Below are 22,021 nucleotides of genomic sequence, written 5' to 3'. Positions count from 1 at the left end.
GGCAGCAAGCTGGTGCTAGAGGAGCAGAGTGTGCATACTGAGCTGTAGTACAAGTACAGGTAAAATAGGAGGTGGCAAACTGATTGAGTGCTTTAAAGCCAGTGCAAAGGAATTTACTGTGTGATTATGGAGTTAGATGGGCAACCACTGGAGGTTCTTGAAGAGTGGGGAGATGAAAACTTAACTTTTTTAGGATAATGATCTGAGCAGCAGAATGATGTGGACTGGAGTGGGAAGAGAAAGGAGGCAGAGTGGTTAGTGAGGAGGCAGATGCAATAGTCAAGGCAGGATAGGATAAGTGTTTGGATTAGTATAGTAGCACTCTTTATAGGCAAGAAATGGTGGATTTTAATGATGCTGTGAAGGTAGAGCCAACAGTATTTGGTGCCATATACTTGAATATGTGGGTTGAATGAGAGAGATAAATCGAATAAAACACCAAGGTTACCGGCTTGTAAAACAGGGAGGTTGGTGGTGCTGTTTTCAGTGGTGAGAAGGTCAGGAGGAGGACAGGGTTTGGTGGGATGATGAGAGGTTCTGTTTCATATATGTTGCGTTTGAGGTGTTGGGAGAAGATCCAAGAATAGATGTCCTAAAGGCAGGAGGAAGTATGAGACTGCAGAGAAGGAAAGTGATCAGGATTGGAGATGGTAGCTGAAGCCAGGGGAGTAGGCAAAAATAGAGAATAGCAGGGTATCCAGAACTGAAACTTGAGGGACTCCCACAGTTAGAGAATGGGAAGCAAAGGAAAACCCTGTGGAAGAGCCTGAGAATGAATTGCCATAGAGGTAGGAGGAGAACCAGGAGAGGATAGTGGTAGTGAAGCCAAAGTTGGATAAAGTTTCCACAAGGGGGTGGTCACCAGTTTCAAGAGGTCGCAAAGGATTAGGATAGAATAGAGGCCATTGGATTTGGCAAGAAGGAGATTGCGCATGACCTATGAGAGGGCAGTTTCCATGGAGTGAAGGAGGTGGAAGCCATTTTGAAGGGAATTAAGGAGAGAATTGGAGGAGAGGAAGTGGAGAAGGGTGTAGAAAACTTGCTCAAATCATTTTGAGGGGAATAGTAGGAGGGAAATGGAAAAATAACTGGAGGGAGCTGTGGAGTCCAGGGAGAGGTTTTTAGGATAGAGGATAAATAAGCAAGTTCTAAATCAGTGGGGAAGCCATTGGAAAGTAAATAATTGAAGATGGCGGTCAGAGAAGGAGGAAGGGAAAGGACAAGTGTCTTGATAAGATGCAAAGGGATGGGGTCAGAGGTGCATGTGGTGGGGATTGATTTTTGTCATACGGCAGGCGATTTCTTGAGCTACTGCTGGGAAAGATGGGAGAATTGCATAAGGGACAGTTGGAAAGAGACACTGGAGAGGAGCAGGGGATATTTTAGGAGATTATTCAGTCAGTCAGTTGTATTTATTGAGTGTTTACTGTGTGTGGAACACTGTACTTAGTGCTTGGGAGAGTTCAGTATAACAACAAACAGACCCATTCACAGCCCACGGTGATATTGAGGTTACCTAGGATGGGGAGAGCTGATTGAGTGCCTTCTGCCAATGGTGAGGAGTTTCTCTTTTATGCAGAAATGGGTCAGCATCTTTGGAGGTTTTAGAAGTGTGGGATAACATGGACTGAGGCCTCTTCTTAGAAAAAAAAATATAAGGGCAGAAAATAGAGAATGGACTGGAGAGGGGAGAAACTGGAGGCAGGGAGGTCAGGAGAAGGCTGATAATAATGATGGTATTTGTTAAGCGCTTACTCTGTGCTAAGCACTGTTCTAAATGCTGAAAAAAATTCTGGGCATCCCACCCTTTTTTATTGGTGCTAATATGATCCGACTCATTCGGTAATTAATGAAAGGAGGTTTGACAGGAAGTATTTTTGTTGTAGTTTGCACGTGAGGTTGGGTTTGCGAAGTCAAAGCAGGATGGCCATGGAATTACTTCCTTGTACGGGATTCCTGAAAGGCTGTGATTGGCACACAGCCCATAACTGGTCATAAAAATTATGGTATTTTGTTAAGTGCTTACTAAGTACCAAATGCTATATTAAGTGCTGAAGTGGATACAAGCAAATCAGGTCAGACATGGTCCCTGTCCTATGTGGGACTCACAGTCTCAATCTCCATTTTCCAGATGAGGGAACTGAGGCCCAGAGAAGTGAAGTGACTTGCCCAGGGTCACAGAGCAGAGAAGTGGTGTCTCTGGGATTAGAACCCATGACCTTATGACTCCCAGGTCTGTGCTCTATCCACTAGGCAGTAGTTAAGGCAGGATATAATAAGTGTGCAAAGAATTGTAATTTCTGCTTTTTTCTGATGAATTCTGCACCTGTAATTTTTTCCTTAAAGAGAGAAAAGTGGAATTTTAAAATTAATGAAACTAATCCAAATCAGATGAAATAACAAGGGCATTTTTGCATCATTGTTACTGTTTTTCATTTACAGTTGGTTGCTAAAGAATATTTGAAATTGTATAGTATATAAATCATGCAGAAGCAGTAGGTGGGTTTTTTTTTTGGTTCAAGTAATTATTTTTCAGTATTTTATTTTTTCTTATTTTATGGTAAAAAGAACTTAAGAGTTCTTGGCATTACAGAACCATGATTATTCTCTTTACATTCACTAGGGGACAACTTAGGTTTACACTTACATAGGAAAGTTTTCAACATCAACGTGATGCTAACAAAGAAGGAAAATGTCAAAGCATGAGCAGTTAACTGCTTGATGATCAACAGAAAGGCCGGGCTTTAAACTTAGATGCACAGACATATATTGTTTCCAGGACTGCCATCATACAAGTGAGACTGCCTTTTTATTCCTTTGCTTTTCACTCCGGGCACCTTTGACTACAAAGTCCATTCATCATGTTCACCATTGTCTGACACTTTAGAGATCTCACCACCAACAGGAGCAGCAGGATATTCGGGTTGAGAAGAAGAAACTTATTTCAGAATCGTTTTTATAGAAAGGGATCCATTTAACATTCTTTATATCTTATCTTGTTCTATATTAACCATATTACCAATAACACTATTGTATATGTGCTCTGAATTCATTCATGTTAAGGGGGTTGTCTAGATATTTAGCAGTTTGAAAGGTAAAGGGAGCTCATTTTCTTTTCCATTGCCTAAGGACTCTCAGGATACAAGGTTGTCTTCAGCTCTTCAACCCCCAGTCTTCTTGGAAAAATAGAATAGTCCATATCAAAGAGTTGAAATTCATTGACACCATTTTACCTTGCTATGGTTATCAAAGTCTGATTCCTGACAAGAATTTGAACAGTTAACACCAAGAGACAGAGTTGTAAAGCCTCTGTTCAGAAAAGATCGGTGAGTAGAATTGTGAACAGAAAGATGGACACAGGATAGTTGTCTCTTCAGGGTCTTTGCCTCTTGTTGATCATCATTTCTCAGACATTTCTTGCTGCTTTTGATGGATTGGACTGGGAATAGAGAGGGAGAATATTTAATGAAACTGCTCTTCCATCTGTGATCAAGGAAATAAGCCTATTCCCCTTTCCTCTAAAGGTGAAGCAATGAAAGTAATGGAAGTATTTATTCAGGACTGGCGGATCATGAAATTGATCCTGAAATGGTACCGTGGTCCAAGAGCTAGAGCTAGATTGGAGGACTAAGGTAACCAATGACCTTCTACTTGTCAAATCTAATGGCTTCTATTCCGTATTAATCCTCCTAGATCTCTCAGCTGCCTTTGACATTGTAGACCACCCTCTTCTTGAAACTTTATCCAACACCTTGGCTTCAGTGACACTGTTCTCTTTTGATTATCTTTCCATTTTTCCAAGCACTCCATCTCTATCTCTTTTGCAGGATTCTCAACTGCCTCCCACCTGTAACTCTGGGAATCCCTCCAGGCTCATTTCTGAGACCCCTTCTATTCTCCATCTACACCCACTCTCCTGGAGAACTCATTCACTCCCATGGCTTTAACTACCATCTCTGTGCAAATGATTCCCAAATCTATACCTCCAGCCCTGCTGACCCCTCTCCTTCTCTGCAGTCTCACAATTCCTCCTGCTTTCAGGATTTCTAATAATAATAATAACTATGGTATTTGTTAAATTCTTACTACATGCAGGCACTGTACAAGCACTGTACAGCGTGGCTTAGTGGAAGGAGCACGGGCTGGGGAGTAGGAGGTCATGGATTCTAATTCTGGTTCTGCCACTTGTCTGCTTTGTGGCCTTGGGCAAGTCACTTAACTTCTCTGTACCTCAGTTCCCTCATCTGTAAAATGGGGATTAAGACTGAGCCCCACATGGGACAATCTGATTACCTTGTATCTATCCCAGCGCTTAATTCAATTTGAATTCAATTCAATAGTATTTATTGAGCGCTTACTATGTGCAGAGCACTGTACTAAGCGCTTGGAATGAACAAGTCGGCAACAGATAGAGACAGTCCCTGCCATTTGATGGGCTTACAGTCTAATCAGGGGAGACAGACAGACAAGAACAAGACCAGTGCCTGGCACCCCAGCACTTAGAAGAGTGCCTGGGACATAGTAAGCATTTAACAAATACCATCATTTTTATTATTATTACTAAGTGCCAGGGTGAATACAAGCAAATTGGTTTGGACACAGTCTGGGTCTCACCACGAAGCACACAATCTCAACTCCCATTTTACAGATAAAGTAACAAGGCCCAGAGAAGTGAAGTGACTTGCCCAAGGCCACACAGAAGACAAGTAGTGGATCCATGAGTAGAGCCCACATCCTGCCTCTGGTCTCGAATACGCTCCTTCTTCATATCTGACAGTTACTCACCCTCCCTTCAAAACCTTACTGAAGATACATCTCTTCCAAGAGGCCTTCCCAGACTAAACCCCACTTTTCCTCATCTCCCACTCCCTTCTGAATCATCCTGACTTGCTCCCTTTACTCCTCCCCCTCTCCCAATCCCACAGCACTCATGTACAAATCTGTTATTTCATTTATTTGTATTGATATCTGCCTCCCCTACTGTAGACTGTAATCCCATTGTGGGCAGTGAATGTGACTGTTTATTGTTGTACTGTACCAAGTGCTTATACAGTGCTCTGCACATAGTAGCATCTCCTCCCCTGTTCTCTCCCCCTCCCTTCAGGCTCACATATCCTCCTGCCTCCAGGACATCTCCACCTGGATGTTTGCCCACCACCTAAAACTCAACATGTCCAAAACTGAGCTCCTTATTGTCTCTCTCAAACCCTGTCCTCTTCCTGACTTCCCTGTGACTGTGGATGGTACAACCATTCTTCCTGTCTCTCAAGTCCACAACCTTGGTGTTATTGAGAAGCAGCGTGGCTCAGTGGAAAGAGCACAGGCTTTGGAGTCAGAGGTCATGGGTTAGAATGCTGACTCAGCCACTTGTCAGCTGTGTGACTTTGGGCAAGTCACTTAACTTCTCAGTGCCTCAGTTACCTCATCTGTAAAATGGGGATTAAGACTGGGAGCCCCACGTGGGACAACCTGATTCCCCTGTGTCTACCCCAGTGCTTAGAACAGTGTTCGGCACATAGTAAGCGCTTAACAAATACCAACATTATTATTATTATTATCTTTGACTCTGCTCTCTCATTCACCCCACACATCCAATTCGTCACCAACGCCTGCCGGTCTCACCTTTACAATATCTCCAAGATCCGCCCTTTCCTCCCCATCCAAATGGCTATCATACTGGTACAAGCTCTCATAATATCATGGCTGGATTATTGTGTCATCCTTCTCTCTGATCTCACTTCCTCCTGTCTCTCCCCGCTCCAGTCTATTCTTCATTCGCTGCCTGGCTCATCTTCCTGCAGAAACACTCTAATTATATCACTCCCCTCCTTAAAAACCTCCAGTGGTTGCCTATCAACCTCCGCACAAAACAAAAACTTCTTACTCTGGGCTTCGAGGATCTCCATCACCTTGCCCCCTCCTACCTCTCCTCCCTTCTCTCTTTCTACAGCCCACCCCGCACGCTCCACTCCTCTGCCACTCACCTCCTCAACGTCCCCCATTCACACATATCCCACCATCGACCTCTGGCCCATGTCCTCCTGCTGTCCTGGAATGCCCTCCCTCCTCACCTCCACCAAACTAACTCTTTTCCCCACTTCAAAGCCCTAGTGAGAGCTCACCTACTCCAAGAGGCCTTCCCAGACTGAGCTTCCCCTTTTCCCTCTGCTCCCTCTGCTCCCTCTTTGCTCCCCCTCTTCCCTCTGCTCCCTCCCCCCTTCCTCCCTTCACCTCCCCTCAGCTGAGCCCCCTTTCCCTCTGCTCCTCCCCCCTCCCTTCCCTTCCCCTCAGCACTGTGCTCATTTGTATATATTTTTATTACCCTATTTGTTTTAATGAGGTGTACATCCTCTTGATTCTATTTATTGTGATTATGTTGTCTTGTTTTTGTCTGTCTGTCTCCCCCAATTAGACTGTGAGCCCGTCATTGGGCAGGGATTGTCTCTATCTGTTGCCGAAGTGTATATTACAAGCACTTAGTACAGTGCTCTGCACATAGTAAGCACTCAATAAATACCATTGAATGAATAGTAAATGCTCAATAAATACAATTGAATGTATGAAAGAATGAATGAATCTCTGATTTTCTGACTCCCAGGCCCTGTGCTCTGTTTATTGCACCATGCTGCTTCTCTTTAATCTTTTTATGACAGTCACGGGTTGGTTGCTTTACCACACATGGGTGAAGTTCACCAGGAATGAATGATATCCTAGGGGAGGGAGCATGGTGTAGTTGGAAGACCATTGGTCTGGAAGCCAGAGAGTTCAAATTCAAACCCAAGCTTGGCCACAGGCCTTCTGTGTGATCTTGGATGTGTCACTTAACCTCTTTGTACCTCAGTTTCCTCATCTGGAGGTACAAATGGAGGTGATAATACCTATCTTCATATCTACCACACTGGATTTTTTTAGGGCAAAAATGAGATTAAAGTAATGCAAGAACACTTAGGTAATAAAAGCATTATAAAAAAGAGTTTTCACTTGTCTCTCCTCTGCCTCTGAAAAGTTGAAAAAAAATTGTTTTCTGGGAAACCAAAATAAATGATTATTCAAATTAGATATACTGGTGATCAATCAATCAGTGGTACTTATTGAGTGCTTACTCTGTGCAGTGACCTGTACAAAGTGCTTGGGAGAATACAATAGTATAGGTAGAGATGTTCCCTCTTAGGATTGCACCTGGAGAGTTTCCAGTACTCTACTAGTCTCGGCTACAGGAGGGAGAGTCAAGCAGAGGCATACCCATTTGATTACTAGCCTGTGCAGTGGCTAGAGAGTGGAAGGCAATCTACAACAAGTCAAATCTCACCTATGCTGGGCAGCGGCAATGAGAGAGAGTCCAAGGTGGAGACTCAAGTTTACCACACAGGACAAGGCAGTGGTAAACCACTTTTATATTTTTACCAAGAAAACTCTTTGGATACACTACCAGAGCAATTGCAGATGGAGGTGGGTCGTTCTGGGAGCGACATGTCCATGGAGTCACTATGGGTCAGAGACGACTCGACAGCATAAGACAAGACAAGGTAGACATGAAGGCTGTCCTTGAGTGGCTTACAATCTAGTTCACTGACACAAAGTCAAGAAACCTTTGGAGGATAAATGAAGAAAATGGTAAATGTGATTTGTGGATAGTGAGTTATTAACAGGAAGAAATTGTATTCATGATGGGGAGCCACCCTGATGCCAAACATTCAGCCACAGCTCTACTCACTCTGCCCATTTCATTGATAGAGATAAGAGCATCTTGTACACTGAAGGGCGTACACAAAGTAGCAGGTAAAAAGTACTTTAGTGGCTCATTTGAAGAAAAGAGCACTCATTAATCATTTTTGATGGCAATAATAATACAGTTTATGAAGACCTACCTTCCCATTAAGTTCAGCGTCAAATGTTATTGCCCATCCGTCAGTCCTTCCCAATGAACTTTCAATGACATTAAAAATGAGAAATAACCTTAATTGTCCACTTGAACCCTCTTAAAACAGAAGCCGGGTTTAGATAACTAAACTTTGCCTGTTAAGCTGAACTGAAATGGTGGCTGTTCCCATTTTTTGCTATCTACCTAGCGAGAAAGTTCTGTGAATGAGTCAAATGGTGCTTTCAGGCAACCTATGCAATGTTCTTTTTAAGTAAAAATCCTACTGGATCTTGAGGGATTTTGAAATCAATTACAGAGTTTACTAGATCCAGTATCAAGGTGACCACTTGGCATATCTAGATAATAATGATGTTTTTTGTTGAGCACTTACTGTATGCCAAGCACTGTTCTAAGCACTGGGGTAGACACAGAGTAATCAGGTTGTTCCATGTGGGGCTCACCCTTTAATCTTCATTTTACATATGAGCTAACTGAGGCATAGGGAAGTTAAGTGACTTGCCCAAGGCCACAGAGTAAACAAATGGCCGGGGCAGGATTAGAACCCACTTCCTCTGACTTCCAAGCCTGTGCTCTTTCCACTAAGCCATACTGAGGTGAGATTGGATGATCTTTCTAGGAGGAGGAGGAGGTGGTCCACAGGGTTGAAGGCAGCCCGAGAGGTCAAGGAAAATTAGGATGGAGTAGCGGTGGTTGGGTACATAGCTAGTGCTTAGCAAAGACCTCAGTTATTATTACTATTCTTATATCTAGATCAATCGAGGATGCTTCAGAATCTGTATCTAATGTGTCACTTAGCACCAGAATGTTCTTGGGACCCCTGAATCAAGAATATTGACAGCCTATGTGGACATACCACTTAACTAAGTGCCTGGGTAATAGACATGATCTTTGCTCTCAAGGATGTTGCAATCTAGCAGAGGAGACCCACTAATAAAGTGACAGATCAGAGGGAGTTAGTAGACAGTAAATTATATACATAAGAAGGATGCCATAGCCTGGTGGAAAGAGCATTGGATTGGAAGACACATAGTCCAAATTAATTTCCAGCTCTGCCACTGGCTTATTGTGTGACCTTGGCCAAGTCATTTAACTTCTGTGTCCATCAGTTTCTAAACAGGTTTAATGGTAATAAGGCAGACTGTAAATCCCAAGATGGACAGGGATTGTGTTCCATCTGATAATCATGTAATAGTGTAGCCTAGTGGAAAGACCATAGGTCTAGGAGTCACAGGCCCTGGGTTCTAATGCCAGCTCTGCCACTTACCTGCTGTGTGGTCCTGGGCAAATCACTTAAATTCTCTGTGTCTGAGTTGCCTCATCTGTGAAAAGGGGATTCAATAGCTGTTTTCCCTCCATGAGCCCTCTGTGGAACCTGATTATCTTGAATCAATCCCATAACTTAGTACCGTGCTTAGCATATATTAAGTGCTTAACAAATACTACAACCATCATCGTCATCTAATTTCCATTTTATGATTATTCCAAGTGCTGTGGATGTGTATGTATCTAACTATTTAGATTGGGTAATAAATAATAATAATGTTGGTATTTGTTAAGTGCTTCTATGTGCAGAGCACTATTCTAAGCACTGGGGTAAATACAGGGTAATCAGGTTGTCCCATGTGAGGCTCACAGTCTTAATCCCCATTTTACAGATGAGGTAACTGAGGCACAGAGAAGTTAAGTGACTTGCCCACGGTCACACAGCTGACAAGTGGCACAGCCGGGATTCAAACCCAGAGAAGTGCAGAAGTGTCATTTGTGGTTTATAAGGTGGTGAAATTAGCAATTAATTGCGGGAGGCTTCCCAGGGAACATGAGATTTCAGAAGGACTTTCAAAATGGGGTGAGCAGCTACCCATCAAATGTGAAATAGGAGCAACTTAAAGGCTGGAGATAAGCTATGAGAAGGAGGTAGAAGAGAGAGGAACAACGAACAATGAATACATTAGTTTGGGAGAAGTGAAGTGCATGTGCTGGAATAAAGTGGGAAAAGAAGGTGAATAAATAGGACATGGAGAGCTGATTGAGTACCTTAGAGACTAAGGTCAGGAGTTTTCTACTTGATGCAGACTGGAATGGGAAAGCATTTATTGGTTTTGAGGAGTGGGGCTATGTCTGCAGAATTATATTTTAGAAAAATGATCCAGGTGGCAAAGTGACTCATCGACTGGAGAGAGGGAACATGGCAGGTAGATGAGCAAGAAGACTAATGGAAAATGTTTAGCTAGTATATGTGGGACAGGGACTGTGTCCAACCTGATTAGCATGTGTCTATCCCAGTGCCTTGAATAGAGCCAGGCACATAGTAAGCACTTAACTATATATATATATATATATATAAACACACACACACATATTTATTGGGGATTAAGTAATAAGCACCAGGTGTTCTATGGCACAGCCAAAACAAAGTAATGACCCAAGATTTTAGAAATGGTGTCATGATCTCAATATTGATGAAGAAAAGTAAAAAAGCTGAGTATAGAAAAGGTTGTAGCACCTCACTGCTCTCACCTTTGACTCGATGTTCTAGCTTCCAAAGAACATTAACCATACACTCTCAACGATCACAGTGAGCCTTTATAACAGAACCTTTGGCATCTCAGTCAATATAGTCAGGTTATCATACACCCCAGTTTAGCTGGGACAGTCCTAGCCATTTGCAGACTCTCCTGGGAATTTTTAGAAAAATACACAATGTCCCCGAATTGAAACTACCCCAGCTAAACTGATTGACATTTCTTGAAACAGTCAGCAGCTGTTTCTGCTCACTTTAATTACTTGAACTTCCACACCGAGGCAGAAGCAGGCTTAGTTTATATGCTTAAACATTTTGGAACCTAGCATAGATATCCCAGAATACTGTGGGGGGCTTTAACCCAACTCCTTTCTTCTCTACCATGCCTTTTATGACCCTTGCTGAGGAAGTATGTACCCTGTTTCACATATATGTATATATATATATATACAGCAGAAATAATATGGTGAACCTAAATATCGGAGCAGTATAAGTACTTCAATGAGGATATCTGAAGCTGAAAGTCATTCAATCACTCATATTTAATGGATGTTTACTGTGTGCAGAGTACTGTACTAAGTGCTTGGGAGAGTAAAGCACAATGATATAACAGACATTCTCTGCCCACAATGAGCTTATGGTCTAGAGGGAGAGACAGACTTTAAATAAATAAAAATGTACAGTTGTTGTACCAATATGTACATAAGTGCTGTGAGGATTGGAGGTGGAGTGAATAAAGGGAGAAAGTCAGAGCAGAAAGGAGTGGAAGAAAAGGAAAACAGGCCTTAGGGAAAGCCTCTTGGAGGAGAGATGTGTAAGTCTTTTTTGGTGGGGCAAGTAATTGTTGGATTGAGGAGAGAGGGCATTTCAGGCCAGAGGCAGGATGTGGAGAAAACTTCAGTGGCAGGATAGAGGTGATTGAGGTACAGTGAAATGGCTAGCATTAAAGGAATGAATTGTGAAGCCTGGGTTGTAGTAGGAGACTGGAGAGGTGTTGCAGGAGTGGGCAATGTTGATGATAAGTGCTTTAAAGTTGATGATAAGGAGTGTCTGTTTGATGTGGAGGTGGATGGGCAACACTGGTGTTTCTTGAGAAAGGGGGAAAATGGTCTGAAAGAGTGAAGTATGGACTGGAGTGGGTAGATTTGGGAGGCAGGGAAGTCAGCAAGGATGCTGATTCAGTAATCAAGGCAGGATAGAACAAGTGATTGGATTAATGTGGAAGCAGTTTGGATAGAAAGGAAAGGGTGGATTTGAGCAGTGTTGTGAAGATAGAACTGACAGGATTTAGTGATGGATTGAATATACAGGTTGAATGAGAGAAAGGAGTCAAAGATAATGCCAAGGTTATGGACTTGTGAGAAGGAAAGATGGTGGTGCTGTCTACTGTGAAGGAAAAATCAGGGGAAGGACAGGGTTTAGGTGGGAAGATTAGGAGTTCTGTTTTAAACATGAGGTGATGACATGACCATGAAGTAGAGAGGTCTTGAAGACTCTGTGAGACTGCAGAGAGGAAAAGAGATTAGGGGTAGAGATGTAGATCTGGGAGCCATATGAATAGAGGTGGCAGTTGAAGCCATCTGAGCAAATGAATTCTCCAAGGGAGTGGATGTAGATGTAGAATAGAAGAGGTCACAAAATCGAACCTTTAGGGACACCCACAGTTATGGGGTTTAGGGGTGGTGGGCAGAGATGAACCCTGCAAAAGAGACTGACACCAAGACTTGTCATCTAGAAGCATATCCTCTGTCCCAGAACCCAGGTCAACCCAACTCTGAGAAGCAGCATGTCCTAGTGGAAAGAGCATGGGCCTGGGAGTCAGAGGACCTGGGTTCTAATATGATTTCTCCACTTGTCTGCTATGTGACCTTGGACAAGTCACTTAACTTCTCTGTGCCTCAGTTACCTCAGCTGTAAAATAGGGATTAAAAACTGTAAACCCTATGTGTGGGGCAGAACTGTATGTGGGGCAGAGACAGTGTCCAACACAGTCATCTTGTAGCTACCCCAGCGCTCAGCCATTCAGTGCCTGACACATAGTAAGTGCTTAGATATTTGAAAAAAAATTGTATCCACTTGACTAACCTCAATGCAGTCATTCATTTTTTTTGATACATCCATTTTGTCTGTGGCAAAGGAGATTAATTTTCTTAAATAGAATTTTATTTCTTAATAAGCTCTCTTTTCTTCTTGTTAGATCTAAATACTTCAACTCTACTTTTTCCTGACAGCATAACTGATGCAATTATCATCCCTAATTGCAGTTACTGAAGCAATAGAGAATGTTCCACTGTGAGTTGGAACCAATTGGGAAGAACCTGGGTCAAAATGTCTTGAGGTCCATAGGTTCAAAACCCACTCGGGCTTCAGGGTGTTGACTCTCCTCTGTGAACTCAGCCTCTGAGATTGTTTACTCTTGACAGGATTCATCTTCATTTTAAGAAACCCAGCTTTAAAAAGACATGAAAAGACATTTAGAAAATGGTTTGAAGACTTGGTGTATATGAATTAGTGTTTTAACAAAGTGCATTTATTTTAATTATCTACGACTGGATCAAGAATACATGGACTAGAACTTTCTAAATAAATGTTGTTCATGTGCCTAAGGAGCACTGGGAATGGTAAATGGGCTAGGGTTTTTTCTAAAACCCACCATCCAGGTGTCTGCAGTTTGAATCAACCAATCAATCAATGGCATTTATTGAGTACCTACTATGTGCTGAGCACTGTACTAAGCACTTGGAGGAGTATAATATAACAGAATTAGCAGTAATGTTCCCTGTCCATAATGAGCTTAGGAAAGTTAGTAGTCATTTGGAAAATTGTGGTTAGGAAAACTGCTAACCTGAAAGATAACCAAGTCTTACTTAACTACCGGTACTGGTACTGCTCATGGGTTCTAATTCGGGCTCCACCACTTGTCTGCTGTGTGACCTTGGGCAACTCACTTCACTTCTCTGGGCCTCAGTTCCCTCATCTGTAAAATGGGGATTGAGACTTTGAGACTCATGTGGGACAGGGACTGTGTCCAACCCAATTTGCTTGTAATCATCCCAGTGCTTAGTACAGTGCCTGTCACATAATAATAGCTTAACAAATACCATCATTATTATTATTATTAGCCGGAACCTGTATTGGCTCAGGAACAGCTGATTATCTCTTCGACCACTTTTCTTTAGGCCATAAGGCGGCCACATAGATGATTCCTCCCCTACTGCTACTTCTGCACTTCCTTGTCACTTATTCACTTGAGTCCACCCACAATTCCCCATCTCTACCCATAGTAGAACTTATGTAGATATTTCTGTACTGCATTCATTCAATCATATTATTAAGTGCTTACTGTGTGCAAGCGCTGACTTGTTCATTCCAAGCGCTGACTTGTTCATTCCAAGCGCTTAGTACAGTGCTCTGCACATAGTAAGCACTCAATAAATACTATTGAATGAATGAATGAATACTAAGCACTTGGGAAAGTAAGATATAACAATAAACAGTGACAGTCCCTGCCCACAGTGACTTCACCGTCTAGTGGGGGGACACAGACATCAATACAATGAATAAAATTACAGATATATACAAAAGTGCTGTGGGCCTGGGGCCAGGGGGAAGAGAAAAAGGAGCAAGTCAGGGTGATGCTGAAGGGAATGGAAGATGGGGAATTGTGGGGCTTAGTCTAGTAAGGCTTCTTGGAGTAGATGTGCCTTCAATAAGGCTTTGAAACCAGGGAGAGTAATTGTCTGGTGGATTTGAGGAGGTAGGGCATTCCAAACCAGAAGCAGGACATGGGCCAGTGTTCAGCGGCCAGACAGGTGACATTGAGGCACATTGAGAAAGTTAGCACCAGAGGAACAAAGTATGTGGGCTGGATTGTTTAAGGAGAGAAGCGAGGAGAAGTCAAAGGAGTCAAGGTGATGGAGTGTTTTAAAGTCAATGTTGAAGAGTTTTTGTTTGATATGGGGGTAGATAGGTAACCACTGGAGATTTTTGAGGAGGGAGATGACATGTCCTGTCGTTTCTGTAGAAAGATGATCCAGGCAGCAGAGTGAAGTATGGACTGGAGTCAGGAGAAGCAGGAGGTTGGGCAGTCAGGAAGGAGGGTGATGCATTAATCTAGGCAGGATAGAGTGACTGTATTAATGTGGTAGAAGTTGGGATGGAGAAGAAAGGGCAGATTTTAGCAATGTTGCTTCCACCTCATCTGACATTTATTTTAATGCCTGTCTCCCCCACTAGATTATAGATTCTCTGAGGGCAGGGATCATGATTCGACTGCACTCTTCTAAGCCCTTAATGCAATGTTCTGCATAGAATAAGTGCTTAATAAATGCTATCAATTGTTTGCTTTGTGAATTATCTGGATTGGTTGTATTTACAGTCCAAATTCAATCAATCAGTGTTATTTACTGAGCACTTACTGTGTGCAGTAAGCACTGTACTAAGCACTTGGGAGAGTACAACCTCTAGATTGTAAACTCTCTGTGGGCAGGCAATGTGTCTACCAACTCTGGTATAGTGTACTCTTTCTCCCAAGCTCTCTAAGCAAAGTAAGTGCTCAATAAATACTACTGATTATTTACAAGGAAATACAGCACATATTTGTGGTATGAAAGTTGTTTGCTTCAGTCATTTTCAGGGAATACTCCCAGTATATTTTTGGTTTAAAACCAAAGTATGTCACTAAGCTAATTGTTCTGATTATTGTGTTTCATTTTCATGTTCAGATGAAACGCTCTAATCTCACTCTTTAAAAGTGTAGTTGCAGCTATTTGATTGTTTACTCAAAACATGAACAATATGAATGAATTTAAATGTTTTAATTTTTGATTACCAACATTATGAAGAATACTATGAGAAATCTGTTTCATAAATAAGATAAAGATGGCACCCTTTAAAGGGTCCTTCTAAATCATTTTTCCTAGTCCATGATATATAGTGTCAATTAGAAGACATTGCTAAACAGAAATGTCCCTAGTTTTTTTAAAATATACTTCCATTACTGTATTTTTTAGTCTTTGCTGTTAGCATAATCTATTCTGCTACAGTGCATGTTTGTCATGTGTTTTGGCTAGAACACAGTCAGGGAATTAGGGAGTGTTTGTTCCATAACACAGGGCCCCTTGGGTTTCACCATGCCATATCACAATAATGGTATTTATCAAGCACTGTACTGAGCACTGGGATGGATGGATGATAATCGGATAAGACAGAGTCATGCAAAAAACTACTCGAATTAATAATGGTTGTGGTATTTGTTAAGCATTTAATATATGCCAAGCACTGTACTAAGCACTGGGATCGATTCAAGATAATCAAATTGGTCACAATCCCTCTGTGCCAGATGCAGTCCAAGGAGGAAGGAGAACAGGGATTTAATACCCTTTCTGAAGACAGAGGAACTTAGGCACAGAAAAATTAAGCAATTTGCCCAAGGTCACACAGCAGGAAAGTGAGGTTTTCTAACCCCAAGGCCCATGCTATTTCCACTGGGAAACATTGCTTACAGTGTTCGAACAGGTGAGTACTGGAGTACAAGTTTTTTCATACTAGTTTTTCTAGTTTTTCTTTTGTTGACCCAATTTTAAACCAACATCACAGGTTTAGACTTTCACCTACCTGAGACAGAAAGTATCTTAGGATTCTTTACTGCTCAGTGATTTGATGGTAGTAGTCATAATGGTGTTTATTGACCCCCATTAGTGGCTGCAGAGCAGTGTGCTAAACACTTGAGAAAGTAAATCAGAAGCAAGAGGTATTATACTCTATTTGGGAATATTTTTGTGCTGCTCTGCACTGTTAGAGTGATCAGAATAAAAAATTGAGTGTATAATTGAATGTACACATATATCTAAATGCTGAGGCTGGACATAAAGAAATAAAGTGTTGGGAATTCATTGCAGAAGGTTTGTCAGAGGAGGCATGATTTTAGGAGGGCCTGGAAAATGTCAAGAGCTGTGGTGTGCTGGATCTTGATAAGAAAAGGAATTCTAGGTTGGTGACACCACAGGAGTGAGCAAACAGAAATGGGAGATTAAAGTGTGAGGCACAGTCAGTACACTCACATGAAAACATAGACCCACATACAGACACATCTGTGGACACACACAAGCATACACAGGGTCATGTGTGCTCATGAATTGCACAGACATTTGTTTACCCTTGCAAGGAGGTGGTCAAAGACAGAAAAACAAATCCACATGAAGATCCATTTTTAAATGCTAACATTCCCAGAGGAAAAGCAGGAAAAATTATAGAACCACAAATCCTAAATACAGATAGAGATGCAGATGAATTGCATCAATACTGTTTTGAGTGCCTAATATGCATTGACTCAATGCGTCATAATAGAGTGCTTTCCAAGAAGCCAACTAAAGTGTTACACAAGGCTTAAATATATTTAGTGTTTTACATGATATATCATTGCTACCAATCATATTATTCATAGGGGACAAGTACTATTAGTAAGTCTATTTTTAGAAAGGGGAAAATGTTATTGATTTTGACCAAGGAGCTGAGAACCAGTCATTGAAGCATTATTTAAATTGAGAATAGAAATCCCTGGCCTTCTACTTAGTTCATGCAGCTTTGGGTAGGTGTGGCAAAGGTGGGGGGGATAATTAATTATCATTATTATTATCACTGCTATCATTGTTATTATCATAATTAGTAGCCTTGATAGTAGTATTCTGTGAATGCCCACTGGGAAGTACAAAACTACTAAGGGACATAATGCTTAACCATGAGGCAATTAAACTCTAGGGAGTCAAAAATAAAAGTATTTATAGAAAGATGAATCAAAATCAAAACTTGAATGTAAAATCAAATAGATATGTATATGTAAGTGCAGAGGTTGAATAAAACTTCAAAATGGTTCTATATAGTCATGAAGTTTGTAAATGGATAATCTTATCTATAGATAAGGTGGAGTTTGTAAGGATTTTGGGGGTTACTTTGTTCATTCTCACATTTACTGACCCAAAACCTGCTGGGATCTGGCTTTCCTCCTAAGAATTGCAAAAAATCTACTCCTTGCTTCAGTTGTGATGTCTTGATTTAGGGATTCTGTATGATGAAATGTTAAATGGAAATACAGTGTGTCTACAGTGCAGTTAAAAGCCTTTACAAAAGATACAGAAGGTAGCCTCAGTAACTGGGCCATATACCTTTTCAATAAATGATGTAATTTCTGAGTCAAGTAATTCAATTTTTCTTAGTTGTTGCAATTATTGACCGTTTGATTACAAGTGTGTCTTGCCTTAAGTGGAACCTTTCTTTCAGGTGCTGAAACACAAAGAATTTAGATTTCCTACATCCTATTTATCCTTTCACACACTGTATCAAGTCCTTAAGCTTCCATTTCAGTACCTGACTGAGAAGCTGGGCAAATGCAATTCAGACTCACAAAGCCATTTAAAGTAAATATGCAGCAAAATGTTGGCCCTGTAGAGTATGAGTAAAATAGTCTTTTCTTTCATGAAGCCCTTTCAATGACACACTGTTATTAACTTTCTCCAAAGAGCAAAAAGGAAGATAAAAAGGAGAGGGTGTGATGACAGGATATAAATAGACAATAGATTGGGGAAAAAGAAGAAATGGAGAAAAGGTGACTTTTCCTCTTACAGCTCAATCAACTGGCACTTATATGCTTAAATCACTTTGTCTGTTTTACAAAAGCATGACTTAATTTTACAGGATTAAAACACATGAAAGAGTTCCTCTGTGGAAAAGTGAGGAAAGAGATGGAAGGAAAGAAGAAATGGAACAATGGGTAAATAAAAAAAGAAGAGAATGTATTGACTTGGGAAAAAGGAGGGAAAATGTTTCTTTCTTAGTTGAATGTAAAATTTAAGTCCAGATAAGTAAGTTGGAAAGAAAAGTGGAGGAAATTGGTTTGGGATGCATGCTTGGAAGGTTTTAAGAGAAGCAACGTGATTTACTGGAAAGGGCATGGGTTTAGGAGTCAGAGGTCATGGTGCTAATCCTGACTCTGCCACTGATCAGCTGTGTGACATTGGAAAGTCTCTTTACTTCTCTGTAGCTCAGTTACCTCATCTGTAAAATGGGGATGAAGACTGTGAGCCCCACCTGGACAACCTGATTACCTTGCATCTTCCCCAGCACTTTGAACAGTGCTCGGCACATAGTAAGCACTTCACAAATGCCATAATCATCATCATCATTCAAGGATGCTTTGTTGACCTCAAACGAGTGAAGGTACCCAGTAATCATGCTCTCCCCTACCTCCTTGAGAGCACTATGAAGAATGACTAATACATTATTGAGAAAAATTTAGAAATAAAAAATGTTAAACGGTAAATTCATATCTTGTATTTTCATATTAGAATTACTTAATAATATGTAGTAACCAAATAGAATTATCTGGAAATTGAGAAGATGACTCTTTGAATGGATGAGAAACAAAAGGGGACTCACTACTTCAAGAAGTGAAGGAAATGGCTGTATGGCTTCTGTGTTTTTGTAAGCGTGTGTGTGTGTGTGTGTGTGTGTGTGTGTGTATCTCTTTCACCAAACCAGAATTATTTTGTTGGGTCAAGAGGTTAGATGTTTGTATTTGTCTGTTTAGAACTTTTAATGATTTATGTTGTCTGTGGGCATTAGCCCAAAACACAATTGAATAATCAGCTGGTATTCCATAATGAAACTGAAGCAATTTTATGCATGATTTTTTTTTATTTTAAGGGACGTCCTTGTTTTAATATGGTATTTAATATATGTTTGAATATAATTTATTACATTTATTTAATATTTATTTATACATTTATTAAATCACTATATTGAAACATCTATTGGCAAGAACAATTAGAAAATAAATAATTTTTTCAAACATCAATTGCTCATGTTCGTTTATGGTAAATTGCTAGCTAAGGAAGTTTAGCTCCTTGAGGGTAGGGATTGTATCTATCAACTTTTCATTCCCAAGTTCATAGTGGAGTGCTCCACTTGTAGTAATTAGTCAATAAATACTACTGATTAATTGAGGTGCCTCAATTTGTTTGAAGAAAAATCAATTCATGCCCTTCCAAAGGTCAAAGTAATAGAAAGCCAGAAGTGATAAATCAAAATACACTCTGGGAGAAAAGGCCCTGATATAAATGCAGAACCAAGTAGCAGAAAAGCTTTTTGACTGGATGGAAACCCTTCTATCTAGTCAGTCCTTTGAAGTCTGAACCTTTATTTCCTTAGACTTGATCATGCAATAGAAAATTAGGCTAGGTGAGTTAATGTGCAGATAAAAGTGAAGTGAGCAGAAGGAACCTTAAAAGGCTCTTCCAATCAGCATGGTTTATTGACTACAAGAAACAATAGCAGGAGAGAGTCTATTATTATTACATGTAGTTGTGAGATTGGTTTAGGAAGAGAGGTATCATTTATATAGCCCATGAGGCAAAGGGACATAGTTGATATAGTGATGTGCCCTAAACTATCTTATAGCCAGGGTGCAAAGTATTAGAAGTGACAGCTATCTTTTCTGTCACATTCACACAGATAAATTAAAACCTATCCAATTCATTGCTAGATCAGATGATATCTCAGAATGATTTAGATGCACTGTTCCTAATGAGGATGGGTTCAACTAAAATCTTCAAAAACTATCATCTGTCATTCCCGATAAAAGCACACATATGAGTAGTCTTTTATAATAGGATTCACTGAGTAGCTATCTGTGTGTTTACGATCTGTGGATAAGATTGCTTTCTTCCCACTTTCTGAAGAGATTAAACTATCCAGAGCACTTCTCTAAATGGTTGTGATCTGAATATTGATAAACTATAAACAGGGTGTTTCTCAGGGAGATTTTGCACTCCACTGACTCTACCAGCTGGGCTGTTGCCCAGGTTCTGAGTTGACATTTGGGACAAGGGACATGAATTTTCAATTTTCATTTTCTAGATTTTTAATAAAAATCTATTACTACTTACTTGAGGCATACCCATAATTTGATAATATTTCATGGATGGATAGAATCTTTTACATCCAAGAGTTAGACATTTTAAAAGTCTATTGAACTATTTAACTATTTTTTACTCTGATATTAGGGTCTACCCAGCCTTAGTTAAGATGGAAGCCAGTTTCATAGGTAATCCTCTCACAAGACATGGAATAATATCTATTTTCCTTTATAAAAGTTCAAAAAAGTCAACATCCCTAAACCTATTGAACTTAAGAATGAAAGATCTGCTCAATTTTTTCTCCAAATATATTGAATGATTGGCCCATGGGTATCTCTCAGAGGAAATAGGATTTAATAGAGACACATATTTTTAAAGCTAAAGTTAAAGACAAGGTTCAAAATCTATAGAATACGTAATTAAAATTTCATTCCATGTCATTTGAAGTGGGACCTGAATATTCCTGCTAAGATGTAACTGTATATTCTATAAGTTCTGCTAGCAGCCCATATTTGTGGCTATTTTTAAAGACATTTTTAGGATAAGGGAGTTTTAAAAATTTTCAGTCAGCAGTTATTTGTAGAGAAGACACTAATACAAGTTTTGATATATAAGGTAAATGCACTAATAGAATAATTAGTCATTTGGAAGTGGAGATGTATCAGAAAATCTGTGACAAAAATATTTCATCCAAATATAGTAGATAAGACTTGATTTAGAAAATAGAAGTTTTATAATTCTAAAGTCATTTTTTTTTCAATAGCCTTCATTAACCATAAAATAATCAGATCCCGAGTTGAATTCAGAAATAATTCAAGTACGACTTCTATTATCAATATGATAATATTGATCATTTGGGAAAGCATCTTCCAGGTAGATTCTGTTTGGTTGAACTGGGACAATAAATGAATTCATATCTCCTTCCAGACAAGCACTTCGAATGGGAAAGAAGAAAATATCCTAAGTGTATTCCTTCTAGCATTCCACACTCTCATAATAGGCCAGAATGGAAAGTCTAGTCACCCTGATTACTCCAGCTCTGTATAGTATTACTAGTAGTAGGAATAGTAGTTTTTAAGTGCATATTGAGTGCAGTACATTGTACTAAGTGCTGGGAGAAAATACAGAGGTGTGAGTTAGACAGAGTCTCTGGCCCTCCATGGGCTCACATTCTAAAAATAGGAGGTTGAGGTTTGGCTGCAGACACAATAAAATGATGAAATAATATCAATACAAAGCAGCATAAAAGACAACATAAAAGTAGACAGTTCCACGAATCTGTGGTAAAAGGGACCTGTAGGGGCCTTTTACAATTTGGAGATGTGGCAGGCTGCTGCTGCTTAAATCCCAGCAGTCCTGCATACACAGAGCATGTCAGGAATATCACTTAAATACCTCCTTGAATATTATGGGTAGGTGCTTCTGCTGTGTGTATTTATATTTATTTCAAAGCCTAGGCATGACAGTGCGTAGCCCTGCTGTTAGTCCAATGGAACGAGTATGCCTCTGAGAATCAGGAAACCTGGCTTCTAATCTCAGCTCTGAAAGTGGGGAAATGCCTGCTGGGCTATGTCATAAGTGATTAAGATTTCTGACTAAAGAATCACTTAGAGTGTCCCTCAAACCTGAAGGGTCCAGTGGTAATCTTGAAAAAATAGCTGTCTAGTACAAGCAGAAATCGCCACAGGAACTCCCAAGCCTGCTATA

General features: G+C 40.4%; 1 non-coding gene across 1 annotated transcript; it reads left to right on the top strand.

Annotated features, from left to right (window-relative positions):
- Window positions 1–7,161: 7,161 nt before the first annotated feature.
- LOC114811779 lies at window positions 7,162–7,299 on the top strand. The gene has a single exon (XR_003759475.1). It is a non-coding gene; the product is annotated as a small nucleolar RNA SNORA7 (small nucleolar RNA).
- The last annotated feature ends 14,722 nt before the right edge of the window (window positions 7,300–22,021 follow it).

Source organism: Ornithorhynchus anatinus, chromosome 4 (genome assembly GCF_004115215.2).
Source record: "Ornithorhynchus anatinus isolate Pmale09 chromosome 4, mOrnAna1.pri.v4, whole genome shotgun sequence".
NCBI lineage: Eukaryota > Metazoa > Chordata > Mammalia > Monotremata > Ornithorhynchidae > Ornithorhynchus > Ornithorhynchus anatinus.
This window is presented reverse-complemented; position numbering and strand designations above follow the sequence as displayed.